Source organism: Eschrichtius robustus, chromosome 10, assembly GCF_028021215.1.
Source record: "Eschrichtius robustus isolate mEscRob2 chromosome 10, mEscRob2.pri, whole genome shotgun sequence".
NCBI classification, from domain to species: Eukaryota; Metazoa; Chordata; class Mammalia; order Artiodactyla; family Eschrichtiidae; genus Eschrichtius; species Eschrichtius robustus.
The window spans coordinates 98,582,993-98,589,162 of NC_090833.1; the positions used below are offsets into that span (position 1 = coordinate 98,582,993).

Genomic DNA, 6,170 nt, shown 5'->3' on the forward strand with positions numbered 1-6,170 from the left:
TCGTCCACCTCCTCTCACACCACCTACACCCACTTTCTCCCCTCCCTCCCTCCCTCCCTCCTCCATTCTCTCTCTTGCTATCTCACTCTCTTGTTCTCTCTCTCCCAACACCCCACTTCTCTCTATCGCATTGCCTGTTGGCAGAGATGGATTCACCATGCAGCTATCTATAATTTGTATAATCCTCAGGGCCTGGGGTTTGCATGGGCTCCTTCCAAGATCCTTGGAGAGGACCTAGCAAGGTAGTTATGTTTTTTAAATAAAATTTCCCCAAGTAAGAAATTTGATCTGCAATCTCTCAAGACAGCTGTCTCTTTCCCCTCCATGTTCCTGGGTAGCACTGGAATAGCCATGGGCACTGTTAAAATTCTGGGAAAGAAAAGCCAAGTTAGGGATGCAGAGAGCCTGGGCCCCCTGCAGCAGAGTAGCTTGGTTCCCTGCATCTTCCATGTGTACTTAGGTCACCGCCAGCCTTCCAGGCAGCCAAGGCCACCACCTATTCTACTGAGCACTTGGTTTGAGACAGGAAGGTCACAGGTGATAGGATAGTGTCCTGTTTGCTAGCACTGGATTGGGGGGGGGACTTGCAGGAGGAACATGGTGACCACGTGCAGGGCTGGAAGTGTGTCTGAGAAAGTCTCCTCATGGTGGGAGGAGGGGAGGTCCTTACTGTGAGGCGAATCCCCCTGGCAGCCATACGCCCTGCACAGCGAGACTTATACAATCATTCATATGATTGCATCATCCTTTTGTTTTTTCTTTTTGATGGGAATTAATGGAATTTACCAGAATTCCTATTTTCTTGGATCAAACCTGTAGCCATCCTACACTCAGTATGCAGAATTGCACATTTTATATCTCCCAGCACTTTGGACCCATCTTAGCACACCTGGACCAGAGCCGATTCTGGTGGTTCTGATGAAATCTCTTTCTTAAAGTCGGCTCCACAACCCTGTGTGTGAGCTTCAGCCTGAATCCGCCCTGGCCTCCGGGATAGACATAAAGGATATTCGGTTCCCCTGTTCCAGGGCTTCAGGGATGTGGACCTCCACCGGGATGTTTGTAAGGGAATGGCTTCAAGCTGAAATTACCGTGGATTTTGCTCATTGCTGGGCATCCTGCAAGTCGTCCGGGGACCCAGGTGCTGGGGCTCATGCATTCGAGGCTGAGATCTCCCAGATTCTTCTCCTGAGCGAGGCCTGAGCCTCACAGGTTCCTCTGCGTCACCCTGAGCTGACAACAGCTCCTGACGCCTTCTCAGGTCCCCCAAACCCCATCCCCCTATTTGTCAGACTCTGCCAGCAGAGAGGGAGCGAAGGAGGCAGCTCAGTTCCCAGGCTGTTTCCCAATTTGCTGACCAACACCAACAGGCTGTTCCCTGTTCTTCCATGAAAAGTTGGAACCCACATCACAGAAAAGTGATGAAGTTTAACAGGGAAAACCACAAAGTCGGAGTTCTACCAGCCAAGAGAATTTTAGACCTTCACTCTTCACTGGGCCACTTTGGGATTGCAGGGGCCTCTTAGAGGACTGTCCTGGCAGGTGTTCAGTGACCCATCGTAGGAAACATCGGTCCACGCTGTTTGGCTTCATTGGAGAAACCCAACCTGCTGGAACTCAGGTGAGGCTCTGACCTTAACTTCCTGTCCCAGGACCCCAAATGGTTCCAAGTCCCCTAAGTCAGAGCCCTGATTAAAAGGAGCACCAGTGATGGGCCACACAACGGGAATGGATTGTACTTTTAAATACTGTCAATGCCTTGACCTCCCTGGGCCCCATTTCAGATGAATGCAGCCATGCTCTGGGAACGCAGCCTGGACATGAGCCTTTTTAAGGCTCCAGCTGATTCTGCTGTGCAGTCAGTCCTGGGAACCAGTGGTATTAGACAAAGACATCTGGGTTGGCCACTTTCCGGGTGCTCTTTTCTGAGTCACGGACCTTTCATTTGTAAAATAAGGAGTTAATAATCACAACTATCTCAAAAGTTGGTTGTTTTTATTTTTTTATTTTTTATTTTTATATCGGTCCTTTATTAAAGAGAGTTAGAAAGAAACTAGGTCTGGCAACCAAGGAGTGAGGTACTGGCCAGAAAGGTGGGGCGGGCTCAGGCCCTGGGGATGCAAGGGCAGACTGATGGGCTGGGAGGGGCCAAGGATGCCAGGTGCTGGCAGCAGCTGAGGAGGTGCCCGAGGGTGAGCTTCCAGGCACTGGGGTGGGGGTGGGGGTGGGGGTTGGGTGATCAGCTGGCTCCGCAGGGGGTCCAGGATAGACTGGGCAGGGCTGGAATCTCCCTAGATCATCCAGTGGTCCTGATACTGCGAGGTGCCTTCCATGTCCACCTCCCTGACCTCTCCATCATCGGGTGACTCATTGTAGTCATTCATCTCATCCAGGCCCTGCACGTCCTCATCATCCTCTGAGTCCTCTTCACCATCCTCATCCTCATCTTCATCTCCCTCTTCCTCATCGTCAGAGTGCCGGGCCTGATGCTGCCGTTCCTGCCGCTGCAGCCCTGTCTCCTCCACACGGGGTCGATCCAGATTAAATCACAGTGTCTCAGTCACACAGAGGAAGAGGGAGGGGAACAAGGTGCACATGGCTCCTAGACGGGGTTTGAGTCCTTACTAGCTGTTTGACCTTGGCCGAGTCACTTAACCTCTCTGAGCCTCAGTTTCCTCATTGCACCGGGAGGTGGCAGCTGGCGGCAACCCAGAAGCACTGCACTTTCAAAAGTTGGTTGTTTTTAGACTTAAAATAGAAAATATATCTGAAAAGGCTTTGCCAGCTGTATTATGCAAATGCAACTTCTATTACAGAGGGCTCAAAAATGACACTGCACATACCTAGTCTACCAAAGCAGGCTAAACCGTTTGTGTGCCTGAGCAATGCTCTGGGCATTCACACATTGTTTGAGATTTTTACTATAAAGCCCTTTGCGTGCTGGTCTGCTCAGTGGTCAGAGGTGCAGCCCATGGGCTGCTGCAGGGCATCGTAGAGACATTCATTTCTCTGACCCATGAGTGCTCACTGGGTGCTCTGCAAAAGTTGAGAATGGGGAGAGAGGAAGACTATGACCCCCACAGACTCTAATTCCACCCTCAAGTGATGTGGATAGGTAATCTAACTTTGTTTTCTCTCCTGATGAAGGCGCCAAGAATCACCAGTGGCCTGAGGCTTCACCCGAGGTCCAGGGAGTGTCCCCACCCTGTTGGTCATGCAGGGAGTTGTCTTTGGGAAAACCTGGGCCGTGGCTGGCTTCCAAGTACCGCGCACTGTCGCTCTGCTGGTTAGGCTGGTTCCTCAGGGGCAGGAGGACAGAGAGTTGCAGCAAAAGTCCAAGTTCCACTGAAGAAGTACCTGCGGGTCCGGAAAGGATGCCCTCTGCTCTCGGTGGACCCGATTGTCACCTGACTTGGGGCTTCCCAGCCCCCATCTCACCACAGAGCAGGGGGTCAATCTCTGTGCAGTGCAGGGAAAGCAGACCTTTCCTTGTGCACTGAAATACTTGGCTCTTTCGAAGACGTCAGTAACAGTGCGTCAGGCCCGAGGTCCGTGCTGGTAAGCGGGGGAAACCGGTTCTACACACTGAGAACTGAAGTGGGAAAAGCAGTTCAAGCTGGTTAATAAGAGAAAGTTATTTTCATGTTGAGAAGAGTATTAAAAGTACAGGGAGTTCTGAAAAAAAGAATAGACACAGACACCTGTTTGACAGAGTCACACACACTCACACATACACACAAAGAATCCCTGGGGAAACATTACAAAAGAATACAGGTCCCATGAGCCAGCTGTGGACCCTGTGTTTCCAAATGATAACATACAGAAGTAGGAATTCAGAATAGAACGAACTCTCTGGCACTTTAGCCATCGAGTTCTCATCGCAGAACGTTCAGGAAAGGATGTCGTACTGACTTTAAGAGAAGAGTGTCCCAGAATGAACAAAAGCCTGAAAGTTTTGATTGCAGAGTAAAGTCGATTGACGTGGCTCTCTGTTCCATGCTACGCTTTACCTGGGCAGCCCTTTTCTTTGGAGAGATCTCCTGCACTCAGTTCTGTCCGTCTCAGGACAGAACTCATCTCTGAGTCAAGGAGAGTCTGCTCGGGTCCTAGTGTCCTGATACCCGCTGTGTGTTTAGGTCACTTTTTTTCTGTCTGGTTTTCCCGCCATGTTCATAATCGCGTGAGGTACAAAGTGCTGGTAAGTGGGATTGGCTTCATCAAGCATCCTCTTTTCTTTCTTCTTCAGGGTTGAATGCTGACAGAAGTAAGAAGAGGTGGGGAGGGATGGGGCAGGCTGCGGGCTTATCAGGCAGCTCGTGCGCCTCAATTCTGACAGGTGCTGGGGGTGGCAGCACGCTGCAGTGTAAAGTTGCTCACCTGGGCACCCTGGCAGGCAGAAAGCTCCCTGGCATCCCTGGGAACACATCCAGCGTCCAGAGGTCCTGCTCTCCCAGGTGCCTTCAGTATGAGAGGAGACACTTCTCTGGACGTTGTCCAAGCATCTCCAGGTGCATCATGAAATCGAAAACTCGCTTCCTGCACAGCAGATACAGATGACTCGCTTACTTCTGTGAAAATCCCTTTCTTTCTGGAACAACCCACCTGAGAAGGACTCGAATTCAACAAAATGGTTTTCTTTTTTTTTTTTTTTAACATCTTTATTGGAGTATAATTGCTTTACAATGGTGTGTTAGTTTCTGCTGTATAACAAAGTGAATCAGCTATGCGTATACATATATCCCCATATCCCTTCCCTCTTGCATCTCCCTCCCACCCTCGCTAACCCACCCCTCTAGGTGGTCACAAAGCACCGAGCTGATCTCCCCGTACGATGCAGCTGCTTCCCACTAGCTATCTATTTTACATTTGGTAGTGTATATATGTCAATGCTACTTTCTCACTTCGTCCCAGCTTACACTTGCCCTTCCCCTAGTCCTCAATTCCATTCTCTATGCCTTCTTCTTTATTCCTGTACTGCCCCTAGGTTCATCAGCACCACTGTTTTTTTTTTTTAGATTCCATATATATGAGTTAGGATACGGTATCTGTTTTTCTCTTTCTGACTTACTTCACTCTGTATGACAGACTCTAGGTGCATCCACCTCTCTACAAATAACTCAATTTTGTTTCCTTTTATGGCTGAGTAATATTCCATTGTATATATATACCACATCTTCTTTAACCATTCATCTGTCGATGGACACTTAGGTTGCTTCCATGTCCTGGCTATTGTAAATAGAGCTGCAGTGAATATTGTGGTTCATGACTCTTTTTGAATTATGGTTTTCTCAGGGTATATTCCCAGCAGTGGGAGTGCTGGCTCATATGGTAGTTCTACTTTTAGTTTTTTAAGGAACCTCCATACTGTTTTCCATAGTGGCTGTATCAATTTACATTCCCACCAACAGTGCAAGAGGGTTCCCTTTTCTCCACACCCTCTCCAGCATTTATTGTTTGTAGATTTGTTGATGATGGCCATTCTGACCAGTGTGAGGTGATAGCTCATTGTAGTTTTGATTTGCATTTCTCTAATGATTAGTGATGTTGAGAATCCTTTCATGTGTGTGTTGGCAATCTGTATATCTTCTTTGGAGAAATGTCTATTTAGATCTTCTGCCCATTTTTGGATTGGGTTGTTTGTTTTTTTGATATTGAGCTCCATGAGCTGCTTGTATATTTTGGAGATTAATCCTTTGTCAGTTGCTTCGTTTGCAAATATTTTCTCCCATTCTGAGGGTTGTCTTTTGTCTTGTTTATGGTTTCCTTTGCTGTGCAAAGCTCTTAGTTTTCATTAGGTTCCATTTGCTTATTTTTGTTTCTATTTTCATTTCTCTAGGAGGTGGGTCAAAAAGGATCTTGCTGTGATTGATGTCAAAGAGTGTTCTTCCTATGTTTTCCTCTAAGAGTTTTATAGTGTCTGGCCTTACATTTAGGTCTTTAATCCATTTTGAGTTTATTTTTGTTATTATGTTAGGGAGTGTTCTAATTTCATTCTTTTACATGTAGCTGTCCAGTTTTCCCAGCACCACTTATTGAAGAGGCTGTCTTTTATCCATTGTATATTCTTGCCTCTTTTATCAGAGATAAGGTGACCATAGGTGTGTGGGTTTATCTCTGGGCTTTCTATCCTGTTCCATTGATCTATATTTATGTTTTTTGTGCCAGTACTA

At 47.7% G+C, this 6,170-nt stretch overlaps 1 pseudogene; it reads right to left on the minus strand.

Moving 5' to 3' along the window:
* Positions 1–2,291: 2,291 nt before the first annotated feature.
* On the minus strand, positions 2,292–2,597 carry LOC137770532 (anaphase-promoting complex subunit 15 pseudogene; annotated as a pseudogene).
* Between the last annotated feature and the right edge of the window lie 3,573 nt (positions 2,598–6,170).